Consider the following 9,511-nt stretch of genomic DNA (forward strand, 5'->3'; position numbering starts at 1 on the left):
TATATATATATATATATATATATATATATATATATATATATATATATATATATATATATATATATATAGATAGATATATGTATATATATATATATATATATATATATATATATATATATATATATATATATATATATATATATATATATATATATATATATATATATATATATATATATATATATATATATATATATATATATATATATATATATATATATATATATTTTATATATAAATATATATTCATTCATTGCCAGACGCCATGTATCCCAGACGGGGTGGCCAAGGGCTTAGAGTTAAATGTCTTACAGGGAGGGGCACTAATCCTCCACCAACCCCACTTGACACGTAGGGATGCCAACAGCATCTGGTGTTCCCAGGCGGTCACCCATCCAAGTACTAACGAGACCCAACGTTGCTTAACTTCACTGATCGGATGGGAAACGGTGTACTCAACGTGGTATCGCCGTTGGCTATATATATATATATATATATATATATATATATATATATATACTGTCACTGACGTATATATATATATATATATATATATATATATATATATATATATATATACTGTCACCACAAACGTATATATATATATATATATATATATATATATATATATATATATATATATATATACTGTCACTGACGTAGTTACCCCAGTAGCGAATGGGTGAAATAGATGTAAAGATGAAATAGGAAGATAAGGCGAGCCGTCAAAAACGTAGAATATTTTTCTTATCAGTTCTGCTGCTTGTAGTTGAAGAATTTGAGACCTCACTATCTGCATTCTGTTTACTCAGAGGTTAGTTATTCTGCTCCTGGGCATGTAACACTGAATGTTTTTCCCAGAACTACGGAGAGATCTTTGTCCTTGACCATAACTGGGTGTGACATATAGTGTGGGAGGGGCAAAATGAGCGTGGTTTCCCAATAGCAGTGCAGTTCTCTCTTTCCTGATGGCTTGTTATTGCCTATGTGTGGGATGTGTTAAGTGGGCCACACACACACAGGCGAGTCTGTCTGGTGGCCTGAACAGACTGGCCTCAACGAACAATGCTGTGCCCACACACAATTCAGTTGGCCTTACGTCTCGAGCTCAGTTGCAAGTGAAACACAGTGGCGTGAGAATGGCTATTGGTGCTCTGCTGCCCATAGATGACTTGGAGCTGCATGCTGTTGGGGCTGTTGCCGTGGCATATATTGCAAATAATAGAAAGAGGAAGAAAAAACGTACCAAATGGGGAAAAGATTTGTTGATAACAAACAGTAAATTGTCCCGTCTGACTCCCGCACAACTGACACAAGACTGACGGCTGACGGCCTACGATACATCCCCACACGCTCAGTTTGCCTGAACCTGACCGGAGCCTGACCAGGAAAATCTGTCCGTGACAGATCCCACGACGACCGTTGAGGCTGCCTGCACAGGCGCCTGTTCCCTAGCCACACACGCCCAGGTTTGTCTGAACGGGCCGGCCTCTTCAGGCCACCGGACGGGCTCGCCTGTGTGTGTATGGCCCGCTTTAACTTGCAGTTGGTAGCAGGTGCCTCCAATGTTTGTGTATGGCTGGAGATTACACTGAAGACAGCCTGGTGGCTAGTTAGCTGGAAGAGGTAGAGCAAGGCTACTATAAAGCTCGAGGACCTAGTGAGATAGACACATTTTGTTACACATTTTGCTGCACTATTCAACACATTTTTACACATTACTAAAAGCGTTACTTAGATTATAAAACACACTGTTTGTGCACCATTTCCCATTTTTTGGTTCACTTCTCCATATAATACTAGCGTGTGGATTATATCTGGATTATATCATCGACGAGTTCTCCTAGGTCCTCAAGTTCTGTGACTATGTAGCCTCCACTGATTGTAATCTGGTTAGATAATAGAAATACCCCGTTTTATATTTGTACTGCGAGGCCTATGTGAATTCCCCTTTGTAAAACGAAACCTGGTTTCTTCCCTGTTATAGTGTAAGTTAGTTTCTTGTGAGCTTTACGTTACCCCTTTTGGTGATTAATTAAGGGTTAAGAGTGACCGTAATAAATACCCTCATAACTATATATATATATATATATATATATATATATATATATATATATATATATATATATATATATAATAGCAGAAAAGAGGAAGGAAAAACAAATGAACAAAAAGAATAATCCAAACACAAGATTACTGATGTGCTCCATTCATTAAATATCTGTAACAGGTGGACTTGAACAGCTGTACGTTGAAGTTTTGGGGGAAAGAACTCTGGGGAAGCGAGTTCCAAAAAGATGCAGTTCTGGGAGTAAAAGATTTCTGATAGGCGGCAGTTCAGCAATATTGCATTGTGACATTCCAGTAATGAGCGCTACCAAAGGCCCGTGTAGAATAGGGGAAGGCATGGAGAGGTGGCACAATGGATGCAAAATCGTCCGAGCATTTGTCATAAAAGTATCTGTAAAATAATGCAAGGGAAGCAACATTCCTTCTTACCTGTAGGGGAGGTAGTTTGTGTGTTATAGAAGGGTTATTACTAATTCTAACAGCTTTGTTCTGAATTTTGTCAAGTTGTTTTAGTGCAACCTCTCCACTTCCATTCCACAAGGGTGAGTAATATTCCAGTTAAAAGCACACATGACTCTTATAAGCTATAGCAAACTGCTTGTCAGTGACGAAGCTACAAACTCTGTACAATAATCCAAGTTTCTTTGAGTCGGTTTAAGCAAGTGATCTGACATGAGAGTTCCTGCTGAGGGCATTGTTTAGTGAAACACCGAGAATTTCAATTCTCTTTGAAGATAGGACCGAGAAGTCACAGATGGTCATGTAATACCCATTTTTTAGGGTTTTGAGGTATAAGAAAACCATTTTTACCATTATTTCAATGATTTATTAAAGTCTGTTCAAGACATGATCAAGGTAATGTACTATTCTATAAAATGGTAAATTCAACACATTTAAAGTCAACTACCAGCACTAACTTTTGCCAGCAGCAGTTATTGAATTACTCCTAAGTAAAACGTATTTTTAGGATCATAACTAGTTATGGTCACAATTACAGCATGGGGACGCAGTATTTTCTACATCAGGTGGCCATGAAATAGCACAAGATTAACCATACACGAAGAACACAAAGGTACACAGCAGAGTCCTGCTTTCCGACATTTGCATCTCTTGCCACACATTCTTTTTACACCCACATGACACAATGAGAAGAACATGCTCTGTTGCCATTGGTCTGTCAGTCAATATGGGACTGAGCATTCCACCTTGAAGATCCCAACCAGTCAGTAGGACTGAGATCCTCAACACTGCCCAACCACTCCTGAACTGCGAAGTAGGCTCGATATGAGTGGTACTTTGCAGCTGAGAAAGTGGGAGGTAGGCTCTGAAGTTGATAGCTGCTGGATGCTTTGTTCATCCACTGCATGTGCTGCACAAATCTCAACTTATCAAGTGTTGAACATGTCGGACTGGCATTTTATAACCAGTAGGAATATTTTCACCACTCTGGCTACTTCTTCATGGCTGGCATCGCTCTTCTTAAACACATCCAAAGTCATCCAATCATCGCTTTCCAAGAGTGTCATGTCCTTCTTTTTGCCATTGTCTTATAAGGAAGAGACTGTGTCATCCGGTGATGGTGTGTGCAATCAGTGTGTTGTCGGGTGTGTGGATGCATTGCCTGCTGGATGCTGTGTATGCTATAACCAAAGGCTCTTGCATATTGTATGTAGATATTGCTGTGGCCATATCAACCAACATGACATGCAGATCTGTATCCTTTGCCACAAGTACAACAGGTCATGCTGTGTTGCTTATTAAGTAGTCAGCATCAGCCTGACTTTGACAACATGCAACGCCTTCAGATGTAAGCCGGTCCTTCAGTCTACTGATTAACCGTGACTTGTTACGATTTGGTAAAACGGAGTAATGATTGCCCGTAACTGATGTTTTGAAATCAAACACTATGTCTACAGAGACAATTGGATCAGTGCGGTGTTATGTTCAGCTACCTTGGTACGTGCAGCTGCCTCCTCACCTGATTTTACTGCACAATCTGCATTAGCACATATACCACGACTCCATTATCAATGCAGACCAGTCTCTCGCGGTATTCACCTGTGTAGGCATATGGCGAATGGTGTGACAGGTAGTTCCGAAAGGTGAGAATGTGTCTGCTATCACACATAATTGTGGACTTCCGGAGGTCTGTGTGTTTTCTGGTGTCGACTGACCTTGAAGGCCTCCCCCTTGGCTTCCTGTGAAGCCCTCGCCCATCATGAAAACGGATTTGACAGTCATGGTGGTACTTGGCCTCAGCTGCCACAAGATTACCAACATTTTGAATGCGTGTATATACAGTACAGACTCTCCCCAGCTATCAGTTGGCTCCATTGCCTTGGCTGCAACAGATGATAATAGTTCAGTTGTTGCTGCTTCATGAGTCGCCTCACGTTGGTACTTTGGTTGTTTGGCGATCTTACTGTAGTCCACATATTTCCCACGGTACAGACAGTCTTGTTTTATATTAGTGGCCTGTGAACGGCAGGTGATTTTCTTATGCACTTGTCTCTCCGATTCTTCTGACTCCCTTTTTCGCTTCTTCTTTTTTTTTTTTTTAAATGTATGATGGCACGGTGTAATATTCTTTGCACCATTTTTGAGGCGGAACTGGCAACACTTTAGATGATAGCTTTTCATCAAGACCATCCCACAGATCAGCATTAATGTTCAGTTTGCTAGGTAGGCCTCTTTCTGTGATAGTACTTCGGTCAGAGGTGATTGGCTTATCACAAGAATCACAAATATCATACTGTTCTTGTGCTTCCATCTCGTTCCATTCACACTGTTTTCTATCCATCTATGTACTTCTGCCACTACACTTTTATCTGTATCCAACCTGAAAAATAAAAACATCTGATGAAGTATACATTAGTTTATAAATTCATAGCAAAATCATCAGTATAAATTTCCGATTTTTTGCGTTTGGCGCATGTTTTCCGTGTATATCAGGGACATAATATTCTTGGAATAATAGCAGAAATGGATTTATCACTTCTCAAAACCCATGAAAGGTGATGTTACACTACCTTGTGTGAATTTTAGTCACTAAGCCATATACAGTACGCGCCGATGATGGTCATCTTGAATTTTTCGTCCCACACGGTTAGTTTACGTGGAATGTTTAGAATGTTTGTTGATTTTGACTTAGAGGCTTCCATGGAGCTTTCCTGAAACTATCAGCTTTCTCGAATTTTCTTTTTCCAGGTGTATCCTTAATGCTCCATGGCTATAACATGAGCAGTAATTTTACTAGCTTGATTCCAGAGTATGCATGATCGTATCTCCTATTTCTTTTGTCATTAAGGAAGGAGGCCCATAAATTTCTGACCAAAGAATCACCAACCACGAGAGTTTGCTCTTCCTGGGATTCAGTGTCCTCCTTACATTCCTCTGAATGATCATCCTGCATTAAATCGACCAGTACATTATATCTGTTGCCTATTTTTATAGGAGAGGCCTTTGGGCTACGGCATAATTCCTCCTTATTTTTCCTTGCCAGTTTCGGCTGGAGGCTTTGGTGGGCGGGAGACAGCCTTTTTCTTTGCAACCCTTGTCTCATTCTAGTAGTTTAATTGCACTAGTGTGAGCTGCCTAGCATGGGCCAACTACCCTACTGCAGTTATCCTCTCTTCTTAAATTCTTATGTTCTTAACTAACCTTTTGCATGGAACTCCATCGAAAGCTTAACTAAGTGCACATATATATTATTGTAAGTTTTACTTCTGTCTACCTCCTCATAGACCTCTCAGAAAATTGATAGCATGTTTCGGAGTAACGATCGTCCTTGCATGAATCCGTGCTGACTGCCATTTATGAGATTAAATCTTTTTAGGTGCTCTCTACTTTCTTTGCTAAAACTGACTCAAGTTCTTTTCTAATTTAGATGTTATACTTATCGTACTACAATTCGACGCAGCTGAGCTTCTGACCTGCAAGAATAATTAAATTATTTAAGTGGTTGACATAATTCTTCCTTAGTTTCCTGTAAATTTTTTGCATATATATATGATCTGGATCTGAGGATTTTGAAGTTTTGGCTTATTAATATCTTGCAGTGCTTCCTCCTTACTATAGTTTATTTTGCCAATAATATTCTTAGTATAATCATCGTCAATATTTGTTGTTTGGGGGGATCAGGTCTACAATTTCCTAGGTAAATACTGTTACGAAATAATCATTTAGGATATAGCACATTTATCTGCATTCGCTGGTAATGTTACTTGATTTCTGTTCTAAAAGATTCTATCCTACCTCTATTTTTCGTAAGGTACAGTTGATGAAATCCCTTGGGGTTTTCTTTCGATTCTCGAGAAACTTTATCTTCATACCCACTTTTTACTTTCCATATCTTCCTCTTCGCTCCTCTATCCAAAATTGAGTACCGGTTACGTAAGTGTTCCTTTTCATTTCAGATTTTTTCTTTATATTCTTTTTTTACCGCCAATGCGAAATTTTAATCTGTCGGTTAACCATTTCCATTCTGGCTTGTTCGTTCTAAACGCTTTTGAAAGGACATATCTGTCACAACCTCTGTGTATTATACTTGTATTTGCTAACTCATAATATTTCTCACTGACAAAATGACTACTTCTTACCCGACCTGACTTAATGGCCTGAAGTACACTCCCACCTAAATCCTGTTCCTGACCTATGACCTGAGCTACCCCAATGACCTCAGTGCCCTGGTGTACACTCCCACGGTGTTCCCGTCTTTCACTGGGGAGGACTTTGATGGATGGTCGTGGAGAGTGCAGTCGTGTATTCGTTGTTCTCTCCTCTAGCGATCTAGGGCTGCCTCACCGGCAATAGTTTTGTAAATAGGGGAATAAAAGTTAGGTTAGCTAGTACTAATTTTCTTCCCTGGCCTTAGTAGATATAGTAAGTGTCTATATCTGTTTCCTGAGACTGCTTTTGCTTACTCATCTCTGGAGTGTACCCCCCAGTGATCACTCTGGGGTGTGAGTCACACACAGGCGCGTCCTCCCGAGAGTGGTTTGAGAAGGTAATCTCAGACTAGGTGGGTCTTCCCCAGGTACTTTGTCCCTTGGTCGTTTTTCTCTTTCTTCCCGCTTCCCACTCACGGGGGGAGTGGTTACTATGACGGACGCCTCTACTGCCTCCCCCCCCTTGGTGGTCCTGACGACAGTAGGCATGACCAGACTGACCACCCCCAGATGGACGAACGCCAGAATTGTGCCCCGCTTGATGTCCCAGTAGACAATGCCACCTTTGTCACTCTCCATGCGCTAGGTTCCAATCCCCTGTCCAGTCTCAATCCCTTCCTTATCAAGAAGGTGATTGACCACTGTGCAGGAGAGGTTGAACAGGTAAAAAAACTTGAGAACAGAGATGTCCTGATTAAAACTGTTAATTCATCACAAGTGAAAGATTTGCTGAAACTGCGTAAATTCCACTGTTACAATGTCAAAGCCAAAATCCCAGTCTCCATGAATTCTTGCAAGGGTGTTGTCACTTGCAGGGATCTCATGGTTATGAGTGAGGACGAAATCGTAATTGAATTGGTGCACTAAGACGTAATTGAGGCTAGATTTATTACTTGCTACTCAGAAGGCATAAGGACGAAGACGGCAACCATTGTCTTGACGTTTGCCAAGGTGTCTCTTCCCAGTTCAGTCAAAGTTGGATACGAAATTGCTCATGTTCGGCCTTACATCCCTAACCCTTTGCTTTGCCTGAAATGCCAGCTGTATGGGCATGGTGCAAAGACTTGTCGGGCTTTCCAGCCAGCGTGCGGCAAGTATGCAAGGCAAGGTCATGATGCGGACCATTGTACATCTAAGACGGTATGTTGCTTTCACTGCAAGGGCACTCACTCCACTTCCTCTAGGGACTGTCCCAGGTGGAAGGAGGAGAAGGAGGTCTGCACGGTGAAGGCAACTGAGGGCATTTCCTATTACGAAGCTAGGAAAAAGGTGAAGGAGTTGCATGCAACTCCCACACCGAATAGGTCCTATGCTTCAGCTGTAATGTCCCGTCCTGTGATGTGCTCTGTAGAGACGCAGACTGATCTTGTCATTCTCCATCCTGCCACTCACAGTACCTCTCCATCTTGGCCTCCCATCCGCTCCAGCTCTCTCACTGACATCCCTAAGGTTTCAACCTATTCTCAGGCTGCTGCTGCCTCTCCATCAGTACGGCCTAAAGTGAAGCAAGACAAGTCTAGTAAAAGTAACATGACAACCATCACAAAACAGTCTCGTCCTCATGTTCTTCCAGTTCCCACTCCAGCGAGGGAGAGGAAGGTTAGCTCTTCCTCGGGGGAGGCTGGGAACCTCGTAATTGACGACAATATGGAGGTTTCCGTGAACAAGCACCGGGATAGGTCCCCCGGTAGTCGCTCACCTGCCGGCGGGCGACAGAAAAAGACAAAGCACACTGGCCCCCAGCATAAATCTTAAACCACCGCATTCACTATATTACAGTGGAATTGTAGAGGTATTGGGAATAAATTACAAGATATAGCAATCTTGCTTTCTAAGCACAGGCCAGACGTTGTTTGTTTACAGGAGACGTGCCTGGAGGATCATCCTGATCCTCCACAGTTAAAACACTACCACCCGTATAGAAGATATGAAGGTCACGGAGTAGCTATATACACACACAAATTACACCCACAAATGGAAGTGATTCTAAATTCTACTCTGGAAGCGGTCGCGTACAGAGTAAAGTTTAATAACACGTATCTGTCTATTTGCTCTCTGTACTGTCCTCCACATGGCCTCATTGATAGTGATGCTTTATATTCACCATCTGAACATCTGTCTGGGAATAAGTTAGTGTTGGGCGATATTAACGCCCATCACTGTCAATGGGGTAGCTTGAGGATCGATGGTCGTGGGGAGCAAGTAGCCGACCTAATACTACAGTCCAACCTCTGTCTTCTGAATGATGGTAGAGCGACTCGCGTAGATGATTGAACTGGTAACTTTTTGGCCATTGACTTATCTTTGGACTCCCCTGGTATATATCAAGATTTCTCATGGGACCCTTACGACGACTCCTTGGGAAGTGATCATTTACCCATCTGTCTTTCTTATACACGCAACATCATTTCGGACCCTCCACCTCCAAAATTTAACTATAAGAAAGCAGATTGGGGATCCATCTCAAGGATCGCCAATTTATATATATCTGGGGAGACCATAGATGTTAAGGTCGAAAATGTAACTACTTCCATTTTACATGCAGCTGAGGCTGCTATTCCCAAGACTTCTACAGTCTTGGTGGACGCCGGATTGCCGACAAGCATTAAGAAAACGCAATAGGAGATACAGGATTTTTGATAGTCAGCCCACTGAGGAAAATTTTATTGCATACAAACAGGCACGGGCTGAGGCAAGGAGAATAATAAGAAGGGCCAAACGTGACTCCTGGCGGTCCTTTGTGTCCACGGTGACCGGTACAACACCATTGAGTA

At 41.6% G+C, this 9,511-nt stretch overlaps 1 non-coding gene across 1 annotated transcript; it reads right to left on the bottom strand.

Annotated features, from left to right (window-relative positions):
- Positions 1–358: 358 nt before the first annotated feature.
- Positions 359–477, bottom strand: LOC145402750 (5S ribosomal RNA). The gene has a single exon (XR_013897866.1). It is a non-coding gene; the product is annotated as a 5S ribosomal RNA (ribosomal RNA).
- Between the last annotated feature and the right edge of the window lie 9,034 nt (positions 478–9,511).

The sequence above is a fragment of the Coenobita brevimanus genome, chromosome 58 (genome assembly GCF_032717465.1).
Source record: "Coenobita brevimanus isolate Jiangsu-jjx chromosome 58, ASM3271746v2, whole genome shotgun sequence".
NCBI lineage: Eukaryota > Metazoa > Arthropoda > Malacostraca > Decapoda > Coenobitidae > Coenobita > Coenobita brevimanus.